The following is a 12,311-nucleotide window of genomic DNA, read 5'->3' on the forward strand; positions in this document are numbered from 1 at the left end:
TTCATCCATTTTGAGTGTATCTCTGTGTCTGGTGTAAGAGAATGGTCTAGTTTCATTCTTCTGCACGTGGCTGTCCAATTTTCCCAGCACCATTAATTGAAGAGACTGTCCTTTCTCCAGTGGATAGTCTTTCCTGCTTTGTCGAATATTAGTTGACCATAGAGTTGAGGGTCCACTTCTGGATTCCCTATTGTGTTCCATTGATCTATGTGTCTGTTTTGTTCCAAGACCACACTGTCTTGACCACAGCTTTGTAGTACAACCTGAAATCCAGCATTGTGATGCCCCCGGCTCTGGTTTTCTTTTCCAATATTCCCCTGGCAATTCGGGGTCTTTTCTGATTCCACACAAATCTTAAAATAATTTGTTCTAACTCTCTGAAGAAAGTCCATGGTATTTTGATAGGGATTGCATTGAACGTGTACATTGCCCTGGGTAATATTGCCATTTTCACAATATTAATTCTTCCAATCCATGAGCATGGAGTGTTTTTCCATCTCTTTGTGTCTTTCTCAATTTCTTTCAAGAGTATTCTGTAGTTTTTAGGGTATAGATCCTTTACTTCTTTGGTTCGGTTTATTCCTAGGTATCTTATGCTTTTGGGTGCTATTCTAAGTGGGATGGATCCTTTAATTTCTCTTTCTTCAGTCTCATTGTTAGTGTATAGAAATGCCACTGATTTCTGGGCATTGATTTTGTATCCTGCCACACTGCTGAACTGCTGTATGAGTTCTAGCAATCTTGGGGTGGAGTCTTTGGGTTTTCTATGTACAGTATCATGTCATCTGCAAAGTGGGAGAGTTTGACTTCTTCTTTGCCAATGTGAATGCCTTTTATTTCTGTTTGTTGCCTGATTGCTGAGGCCAGGACTTCTAGGACTATGTTGAATAGCGGTGGTGAGCGTGGACATCCCTGTCGTGTTCCTGATCTTAGGGGAAAGGCTCCCAGTGCTTCCCCATTGAGAATGATATTTGCTGTGGGCTTTTCATAGATTGCTTTTAAGATGCTGAGGAATGTTCCCTCTTTCCCTACACTCTGAAAGGTTTTGATCAGGAATGGATGCTGTGTTTTGTCAAATGCTTTCTCTGCATCTACTGAGAGGATCATATGGTTTTTGTTTTTTCTCTTTAAAACCATAAGATTTTAACAATATAATTAACACCATGATCCAGACTTATTCTAAAACATAATACCTAGCAGTTATAAAATTATTTATAAGTTCATACAGAATATTTATGAAAATTATTCTGTGCTGGGCAATACGGCAATTTTCACCAAATTTCAAAGTTTCAAAATTATATCACATATAGACCTCATTCTCTCAGTGTGACTAAGAGAAAAGTCAGTGACAAAAAATAACTATGAAAGACCACCATATTTAGAAATTAAGTATAATAGAGAGAAGCAACAAAGCCAAAGTCTGGTTCCTTGAAAATATTAATAAAATTGACAAATTTCGGGCAGCCCTGGTGGCGCAGCGGTTTAGCGCCGCCTGCAGCCTGGGGTGTGATCCTGGAGACCCAGGACCTAGTCCCACATTGGGCTTCCTGCATGGAGCCTGCTTCTCCCTCTGTCTGTGTCTCTGCCTCTCTCTTCGCTCTCTCTGAATGAATAAATAAATCTTTAAAAAAAATAAAAATAAAAAAATAAAATTAAAAAAATTGACAAGTTTCTATCAAGGATTTAAAAAGAAAGAAAAAAGGCACAAATGAACAATATTAGGAATGGAAAAATATTTAACTCAAGTGCAACAGACCAAGAATATTTTGTATAACTTTATTCGGGTAAGTTTGAAATCTTAGATTAAATGCAAAAATCTCTAAAAAACTAGTTGTCTAAACTGGCTCTAAAAGAAATATTTATTCTTGAAATATCCTGTCATCATTCAGTAAATCGAGTTTGAAATCTAAAAATCTCACAAAGAAGATCCAGACCCAGACAGTCTTACTGGTGAATTCTCTAAAACAAACAAACATGCTACTACAAAGGATAGAAGAACAGGGAAAACTCATTCATTCTTTTTTTAGACTAGCATTACTTGATACTGAAAACCTATGAAGTCAGGCACACTCGTGTTCTGGGGCTGGCATATCAGAACAGCACAGACTGGGTGGACTAAACAGAAATGTATTTTCTCATAGTTTTGGATGCTGGTTGTCTAAGATCAAGTTGTTGGCAGGGGCTGTTTCTGGTAAGGCCTTTCTTTCCGGCTTATAGATAGCTGCCTACTTAGGTCCTCACGTACCTTCTCAAGAAAGCAGAGAGAGAGAGAGAGAGAGAGAGAGAGGGAGATCTGTGTATCTTCCTCTCTCTCTCTCTCTTTTTTTAAAAGTAGGCTCCATGCTCAGCTTGTGGGCTTGCACTTACAACCCTGAGATCAAGAGCTGCAAAATTTACCAAGTGAGTCAGCCAGGTGCCCCTTTTTCTCTTCTTATAAGATACTACTCCTTTCAGAATAAGGGCCCCATTTGTCTAATCTGATCTAACCCTAGCTACTTCTCTAAAAGCTCTGTCCCCAAATATAGTTACCTGAGGAGTTAGGGCTTCACTTTATGAATTTTGGGGGACACAGTGTAAACTATGATATTATGTGTATTAACATTCTCCATACAAACATAACTAATAGGGTGTGTGGAGAGAGATTTATTTTAAGGAAATGGCTCGTTCAATTGTGGAGATAGACATGTCCATAGGCATCAAGGTGGGCTGGCAGCCTGGAGACTCAGGGAACAGTGAGTATTTCTTCTTGTTCAGGGGAGGTCAGTCTTTGTTCTTTTAAGGCTGTAGACTGGAAAAAAAAAAAAAGGCTGTAGACTGGATGAAGTCCAACCCCATCATAGAATGCAATCTGCTTTATTCAAAGTCCACTGATTTAAGAATTAGTTCAAAAAACACTCTTATAGAAACATCCAGAATAATATTTTTTTAATTTTTATTTATTTATGATAGTGAGAGAGAGAGGCAGAGACACAGGCAGAGGGAGAAGCAGGCCCCATGCACTGGGAGCCCGACGTGGGATTTGATCCCAGGTCTCCAGGATCGCGCCCTGGGCCAAAGGCAGGCGCTAAACCGCTGCGCCACCCAGGGATCCCCAGAATAATATTTGACCCAATATCTGGGCACTGGATCCAGCCAAGTGGATACCTAAAATTAACAATCACAGTATGAACAAGAAAATTATGATCCAACCTTATTCATTCAACCTAGATTAAAAATTAGCAAACCAAATTCAGTAATGTATTAAAAAATTATGATCTTGGAATTATTCCAAGGATTATAATACATTAATACAGGAATGCAAAGTTGGTATAAAATTATTAACTAAGGTACTTTATCTAGTTTATATAGTAAAAGAGAAAAATCTTTCTCTTGAGAAAGAAAAAACTTCTCAATTCTTATCCAACTAGAAAGAAAGAAAGGGTATCTACCAAAAGCCTACAGCAAGCAGCACATATAGATACTCGATACATTAACACGGGTGTTATTGCAAAGCAGTGCAGTAATAATGGACTTCTCAAAAATGAAGTTGGCATTATTGTTTATCCATATGGAAGAAAGTAAAATTGGATCTTTACCTCAAAGCATACCTCAAAATTAGTACAGGTAAAAGACTAAATGTGAAACGAAAACTCTCACAAGAACATTTAAATATCTTTGTGCCATTGGTGTAAGAATAGATTTCTGAAACAGAATTCAAGAAGTACAAATAGTAAAACAACTGGCCAGTAAATTTTACTATATTAATATTGAAAACTTGTGGTTAAAAAAATGAAGCTATGAAAAAAAAATGAAGCTATGAAGTAGGAGAAAATGTAGCGTGTGAAAATAGATGTGTATATGGGTGTGTGTGTGTGTGTGTGTGTGTATGTGTTGAATATATCAACAGCAACTACAAGTCATTAAAGAGAAGTTAAACTGGTAGACAAATGAGAAAAATAAGTTTATAGAAGATGAAGCAGAAACTTTTATTAAATAAACATAAGATGCTCAACCTTATTAGGAAAATGTGGATTCAACCCACAATGAAAAACACAGTCTCACTCAGGAGATTGGCAAAAAGTAAAAGAACCAAAGACAAAAAAAAAAAAAAAAAAAAACCATGTAATATAAAATGTGAGATTTTAGAATTTGAAGCTGTTTTGAAATCTTTTGAATCAGTGTGCAAACACCCTGTAAGGTTAAACGGGTGCATGCTCTACAACCCAGCAGTTTTGCTTCTGTGTATATACCTCACAGAAACCCTCACACACGAGTACCAGGGTTTTATAAAACTGCTCATAATAGCAAACGATGAAAATCACCCATGTACACATCAACAGTAAGTTATGTTCATATTCAAGAATATAAGGGCAGAAATGAACTACAGTTACACACATCGACCTGGATGAATCTTAGAAACATGATTTTAAGTGAAAGACGTAAGTCACATTAACAGTAGAATCCATTCATATAAAATTTAAAACTAGATAAAATAATGTGCTGTTGAGGGTCATAAAAGTATAAAGAAAAGGGAGAGACCAATGAACACAATAACAGAATGGTGGTTACCTCTGGTGGGAGAGAAAAGGACGCAATTAGAGAAGACAGGGAATGGGGCATTTGGGATACGTTAGTGGTCTATTTCTGATCCTCTGCCGTGTGCATAAGGGTCTCTGAGTTTTAAACTGTACATAAATATGTTTCTCATTCTTTTATGTATGCTTTATTTAAAAATAAGTTATTTGCTAATCATGAAAGTTAAGCATTTTCATTTTAAAGCCTTTGGTAAATGAATATAGGTTTAATCAACAAGAAACAATAGCATCCTTAACATTCTTTATAAAAAGTGACATCCTTGAATAATTTTCAGAAGAGTTGCAGTATGTTTAAAATTGTGTATTTTCCTTTTTTGAATGAGAACATAAGCAGAGTCATTTTTACATGATAATATGGGCAGACACATGAGTCTTAACAAAACCAAGAACGGAATTAATTTGAAAATGAGTAGCTTATTGCTTATAGAATCTACACTTAAGATTTGGGCTCATGTGTACTGACCAAGTGAGATGTATTTGTCAGAAATGTGGTGCTTTCGAGAACGAAACCAACTCCACTTACTACAATAGTTTTTGGGTCCATTAGTGGTTGTGATTGCTTCAACTGTGGGCCTTTTGAAATTCAGTGACTAATTGGTGCCATCTCTAAATGAAGTCCAAAATGATACCTCACTTATGCCAAAATCTAGGCTAGAATCAATAGTGTTTTCATGAGGAGAAACCAGAGTATTTTTAGAAGACACATTTCATTTTGCTGTGGCAAATGATTTTGAATTCATTTTCATTAATATAAGGTAATACTTTAGGCATTGACACATTGAAAAAAATGAGAACGAGTGTGCATTCTCAAAGCTTGTTTAACATTAAAAGGAGTTTAAAAAAAAACTGTCATAATCATCTGAATACAATTATAACTATATTCACTGGCCAGGTGACCAAAAAGATTGATGAACTAAAACTTTTAAAAAGGTACAAAATGAGTTTTTAAATGCCATTAATAGAATAGTTAGTAAAGCCACCCCACATCACAAGGGTCCTAACTAATAATGAAAACCTCTTTAAAAAGGGTAAAAACATTACCTTAAACATTAAAACATTACAAAAACATTACATTAGTAACAGGAGCTCTCTTATTTTCAAGGAAAAGAACTAAGTTCATCATCAGCATCTGAAGTCCCTGTAAATACCTACCTGCTTTGGTGGATTTGTTAAATAATGGGGCAGTTTTAGGGCAGCCTTGTCAATTTCAAGTAGTTCTGGAGAAGAAAATGAACCTCTAAATATTCAAGTTTAAATTTCTTTCTCCTTTTCCACTTACCTACTTTTTATTTGTGTGTTTCTTTCCTTTTTACTGTCAGGAAGGGCCACCTTCAGAGGGCCAATTCAGTCCAGTATGATATAAACCTGGTAGAGACAAGCACTGGTGCCCAGCACAATAAGCAAATTCAAAATAAAATGTTCATTTTAAAGTCCTGGATGAGGTTGTTGTTGTTACATATGGGGATCTGGAGCTACCCAAAAGGTTGACCCAAGGAAAATTTTGTATGCATTTTGACATTAAGATGGTTTTCTTATTAGCGACATAAGTCATCTTTTTTTTTTCCCAGAGAAAACCATGTTATCTCGTATGTGAAATTATGTTGTTAGCTATAATGTTCACTATGTGAACATTAGTGTACATTGTACACAATGTACAATGTATATAGTGTACATTGAATGTACACTATTCAAGGGATTATTTCTCCGGAAATAATGTGAAGTGGGCGTATATAGAGAGGAGGAAGATTTTTTTTTTTTTTTTTTTCCTGTAAGGATAGGAAAATCTTTGGGAAACTTGGAGGCCAGTTAACGGCTGAAAAGTATCTTGAGACTTCTACTTCTGGCCAAGATGGAGTAACAGGGACTGGATTTATCTCCTACTTAAAAAAATTTTTAATAAAGGATCTAATACATGAATGGATATAATACACAGGTTTTCAAGACCTTGGACATCAGGAAACAAAGGATCATGATTCTTGAGAGATGGGAAACAGAAGAGGTGATCCAGTGATTACTTCAGATTATTGCCTTGAAAGAGTTTACAGGCTGTGGCCCAGGGTGGGGGAACCCAGGCTGAGCTTGGTAGACTCCCTGAGTTGAGAAGATAAAACTGAGTCTAGAAAGATTGAAGAGACTATGGTCTGTGAACAGAGTGCCGGACAAAATAGCTGCACAGAGAGAATTCCAGAAATCCTCAGTTCAAGTATTCAGTTGAGTATTAACACATATATAGGAGGGGAGTACTTGAGGTTAGGGTCAGAATTACATTTTTAAAAAATTATTTATTTATTTGAAAGATAATGGAAGCACAAGCAAGATGAGGGACAGAGGGAGAAGCAGAGTCCTTGATGAGCAGGGAGCCTGATTTGAGGCCATATCCCAGGACTCCAGGATTATGATCTGAGTTGAGAGCAGATGCTTAACCGACTAAGCTACCCAGGTGCCCCTGGTACAGGATTACCTGAAAGGATTAGAGGTGTCCAGTACTCACACAAGGCTGGGAAAAGTGTCTGTTCCCAATAATAAAACAAAAACTCCAGTTATTCATGAGGCATTAGGTAGAGTACCGAGGAATGTTTCCCCAGTAGAGGGGAATAATTAGCCCACATTAAACACTGTTCTGGTCCTGCCTAATAATCCTTAAAAGTGAGAACTGAGTCAATTTGTTTCCAAATAACTGCATCCCGGATTAAAGTTCAATAAGGCAAACAAACAACAACAACAAAAACAATCCAGTACGCAACAGGTACAATTCACTGCCTTGCATCCGATCAGAAATTACCAACCTGTTGGTTTAACATATGCAATCAATATGACATAGCACATTAACAGAATGAAAGATAAAAGCGACATGATCATCTTGGTAGATGCAGAAAAATTAGTTGACAAAGTTAGTGTCCATTAGTGATAAAAACTCTCATCAAAATAGGCATAGAGGAAATTTCCTCAACACAATAAAGACCATTTGTGAAAATTCCACAGGTAGTCTCATTATCAATGGGAAAAAAACTGAAATTTTTGTCTTTTGTACTTGGCCAATACCAAGCAAAGATCTTATTCTCAGACTGGAAGTACTACAAGAGCAACTAGACCTGGTATTTCTTAAAAAACAGCATCCAATCAAAAAGGAAGAAGTTAAATTATCTCTGTTTGCAGATTACATTATTCTATATGCAAAAACCATAAATAAAATACTCCATTAGAAATTGTTAGAACTAATAAATGGCTTCAGTAAAGTTTCAGGATACAAAACATATAGAAATAAGTCGCAATTCTTTACACCAGCAGTGAGCTATCTGAAAAAGAAGGAAATCAAAATTATCCTATTTATAATATACCATCAAAGTGATGACTTAGAAATGATCTTAAACCAAGGAGGTCAAAGATCTATACATTGAAAACTATAAAACCTTTATTAAAGAAATTAAAAAAAAAAGAAAGAAATCAGAGATGCAAAAAAATGGGAAGATAGCCCATGTTCATGAATTGGAAGAATTAATATTAAAATGTCCATACTGCCGAAAGTGATATACAGATTTAACGCAATTACTATCAAAACTTCAATGGCATTTTTCACCAAAGTAGAAAAAAACAATTCAAAAACTTGTATGGAACCACAAAGACCCTGAATAGCCAAAGCATTCTTGAGAGAGAAGAGGAAGGTTGGAGGCATTACACTTCCTGCCTTTAAATTATTTTACAAATATATTATAATTAAAACAGACACACAGACCAATGGAACAGAATTAAGAGCCCAAATGTAAATCAACCACATATAGTTAATGAATTTTTTAAAAAGTCTTTATTCAAATTCTAGTTAGTTAGGTAGCATGCAGTGTGTTATTAGTTTAAGGTGTACAATATAGTGACTCAACATTTACATACAATACCCGGTGCTCATCCCACGTGCCCTCCTAATCCCCATCACCCATTTCACCCATCCTGCCATCCACCTCCCATCTCTCTGGTGACCCTCAGTTCTCTGTAGTTAAGAGTGTGTTTCTTGATTTGCCTCTCCCCCTTACCTCTATAATCATTTGTTTTGTTTCTTAAATTCTACATGTGAGTGAAATCATATGGTATTTGTCTTTCTCTGACTGACTTCATTCTCTTAGCATAATACTTTCTGGCTCCTTCTACATTGTTGCAAATGACAAGATTCTTTTTTACGGCTAATATCCCATGATATATACATACACCACTTTCTTATTCATCAATTGATGGACACTTGAACTGTTTCCATAATTTGGTAATTTTAGGTAATGCTGCTATAAACGTTGGGATGTATGTATCCCAATCCCTTTGAATTAGTGCCTTTGTATTCTTTGGGTAAAATACCTAGTAGTGCAATTGCTGGATTGTAGGGTAGTTCTATTTTAAACTTTTTTTTTAGAGATGGGGGAGGGGCAGAAGGAGAGGCAGAGAGAATCCTAAGCAGGCTCCACACCCAGTATGGAGCTCAACATGAGACACATTCTCAAAACCTTGAGGTTATGACCTGAGCTGAAATCAAGAGTCAGATGTTTAATTGACTGAGCCATCCGGGTGCCCCCTATTTTTAACTTTTTGAGGAGTCCACAATGGCAGCACCAGTTTGTATTCCTACCAACCGTGCAGGAGGGACTTCCTTTGTCCACATTCTCACCAACATCTGTTTTTTCCTTGTGTTGTTAATTTTAGCCATTCTGACAGGTGTGGGGTGATATCTCATTGTAGTTTTGGTTTGTATTTCCCTGATGGTGAATGATGTTGAGCGTCTTCTCATGTGACTGCTGGGCATCTGCATGTCTTCTGTGGAAAAATACCTATTCATGTCATCTACCCTTTCTAAAATTGGATTATTTGGTTTTTGGCTGTTGAGTTTCATAAATTCTTTGTGTATTTTGGATATTAATCCTTTATCACATATGTCATTTGCAGATATCTTCTCCCATTCTGTAGGTTTCTTTTTAGTTTTGTTAATTCTGTCCTTTGCTGTGTAGAAGAAGCTTTTTATTTTGATGAAGTCCCAATAGTTTATATTTGCTTTTGTTTCCCTTGTCTTAGGAGACATATCTAGTAATGAATTGCTATTGTTGATGTCAAAGAGGTTACTGCCTGTGTTCCCCACTAAGATTTTGATGGTTTCATGTCTCACATGTAGGTCTTTAATCTATTTTTAATTTATTTTTGTGTATGGTGTAAGAAAATGGTCTAGTTTCATTCTTTTACATGATGCTGTCCAGTTTCCCAACACCATTTGTTGAAAAGACTGGTTTTTTCCTCCATTGGATAGTCTTTCCTGATCTGTAAAAGATTAATTGACCATATAGTTGTGTGTTTATTTCTGGGTTTTCTATTCTGTTCTCTTGATCTATGTGTCTTTTTTTTTTTTTTTTGTGCCGGTACCTACTGTTTTGATCACTACAGTTTTGTAATATAAGTTGTGGTTCAGAATAGTGATACCACCGCTTTGCTTTTGTTTTTCAAGGTTTCTTTGGCTATTTGAGGTCTTTTTGGTTCTATACAAATTTTAGAATAGTTTCTTCTAGCTCTGTGAAAAATGCTGGTGGTATTTTGATGGGGATTTCATTTAATGTGTAAATTGCTTTGGGTAGTATAGATATTTTAACAATATTTGATCTTCTGATTCATAAGCATGGAATCTCTTTCTATTTATTTGTATCATCTTCAGTTTCTTTCATCAGTGCTTTATAGTTTTCAGGGTACAGGTCTTTCACCTGTTTGGTTAGGTTTATTCCTAGATGACTTATTGTTTTTTGTGTTATTGCAAATGGGGTTGATTCCTTAATTTTTCTTTCTGCTTCTTTTCTTTTTCTTTCCTTTCCTACCTTTCCTATCCTTTTCTTTTTCTCTTTCTTTTCTTTTCTTTCTTTCTTTCTTTCTTTCTTTCTTTCTTTCTTTCTTTCTTTCTTTCTATTTTTTTTTTTTTTAGAGAAGGAGCTTGTGAGTCGGGGTGGGGAGGGGCAGAAGGAGAGAAAGAGTATCCTAAGCAGACTCCTTGATGATGTGGGGCTCAATCTCATGACCCTGAGATCATGATCTGAGCCAAAATCCAGAGTTGCATGCTCAACTGAGTTACTGAGGCACCCCATCATTTCATTAATGGTATAGAAATGCAACAGATTTCTGTATATTGATTTTTTATCCCGAGACTTTACTGAATTTGTGTATCAGTTCTAGCAATTTTTTGGTAGAACTTTTTGGGTTTCCTATATAGAAGATCATTGGGGTGATACATCAGATTTAAAAATTTCTGCACAAAAAATGAAACAATCAACAATATTAGAATACAATGTAAGAGGTGGGAGAAAACATTTGCAAACCATATATCTGATAAGGGGTTGAACCCCAATGTGTATATAAGGAAGTTCTACAACTCAATAGCAAAAAACCAACTAATCTAATTCAAAAATGGGGTCCTTCAACATGCTTAGCTCTTCCCTATTTCTGAGGAAAATGTACGTGGAATGCTATTTTGTCACTATTTTTCTAGATAAAGAAATATTAAAATAACTATTTGTATCTCTCAGTCTTCTCTGCACAGGAGCAGCTCTCCTGCCACAGCCCCTCATCTCCTGAAAATGTACACCTCACAAAGTTTGTCTCCATTCTCTTCTCGGTCAGGAGCACTTCTCAGCTGGTGAGCCAATCACTGTCGTTAGTGGTGCTAAAACTTCAAGAGACACTGACAGATGAGAACTTCAGCATCTAGGCTGCCCTGTGTCCCCTGACCTCACTTATACCTTGGAGCAGTTTCCAAACAAGCACCATTTCATGGGACATTGACACAGCAGCCAAGTTCATTGGGGTTGAGGCTGCCACGGTAGGAATGACTAGCTCTGGGGCTAGAATTGGGACTGGGTTTAGTTGTGTTTGGTTATACCAGGAACCCTTCTCTGAAGCAACAGCTCATCTCCTACTCCATTCTGGGCTTTTGTCCTCTTGGAGGCCATGGAGTTCTTTTGCTTAATGGTCGCCTTTCTCATCCTCTTCACCATGTGAAGGAGCCATCCCCACCTCCTATAGGACTTTTTCCTGTGGTTTATCTACCCTGCATGGTCCTTTTCCTATTCCTCCTGAGACCATGTGGTGAAGGTGGTTGGCTTAGGGAAAACAAGTACTATATTCTTAAGAAAGAATAGTTGTTTATGAAATAGTCATACATAGGATTTTTTTTAAATTTTTTTTTCATACATAGGATTTTAAATGTAGGATTTCTTATGAGTTAATTACAGGTGTTTTGTTTTAAGAACTTTTTCTTTATTTTAAAGATTTTATTTATTTATTCATGAGAGACACACAGAGAGAGGCAGAGACACAGGCAGAGGGAAAATCAGGCTCCATGCAGGGACCCCGACGCGGGACTCGATCACGGGTCTCCAGGATCAGGCCCTGGGCTGAAGGCAGTGCTAAACCGCTGAGCCACCCAGACTGCCCTGTTTTAAGAGGCTTAAATATGATTCCTCTCTCTCCTTACTGAGTGTCATAGAACTAATTGCATCTTAATACAGAGCCCATGTAGGAGACAAAAAAAAAAAACCAAAAAATCTTCCAGACTTAATCTAAACTAGATTTTTTCCCTTTGTAAACGTGACCCCAAAAAACGGAGGGGGAGAGGTGCAAAGAACCTGAATAGATATTTTTTTTAAAGAAGACATACAGATGGCTGACAGGTATATGAAAGATGCTCAACATTACTAATCTTCAGGGAACTGCAAATCAAGACCATAGTGA

General features: G+C 36.6%; 1 pseudogene; it reads left to right on the top strand.

Annotated features, from left to right (window-relative positions):
* Positions 1 to 11,579, top strand: part of LOC111093314 — a 42,622-nt pseudogene extending 31,043 nt beyond the window's left edge.
* Positions 11,580 to 12,311: the final 732 nt, after the last annotated feature.

This window comes from Canis lupus, chromosome 30 (assembly GCF_011100685.1).
Source record: "Canis lupus familiaris isolate Mischka breed German Shepherd chromosome 30, alternate assembly UU_Cfam_GSD_1.0, whole genome shotgun sequence".
In the NCBI taxonomy this organism is placed as follows: Eukaryota; Metazoa; Chordata; class Mammalia; order Carnivora; family Canidae; genus Canis; species Canis lupus.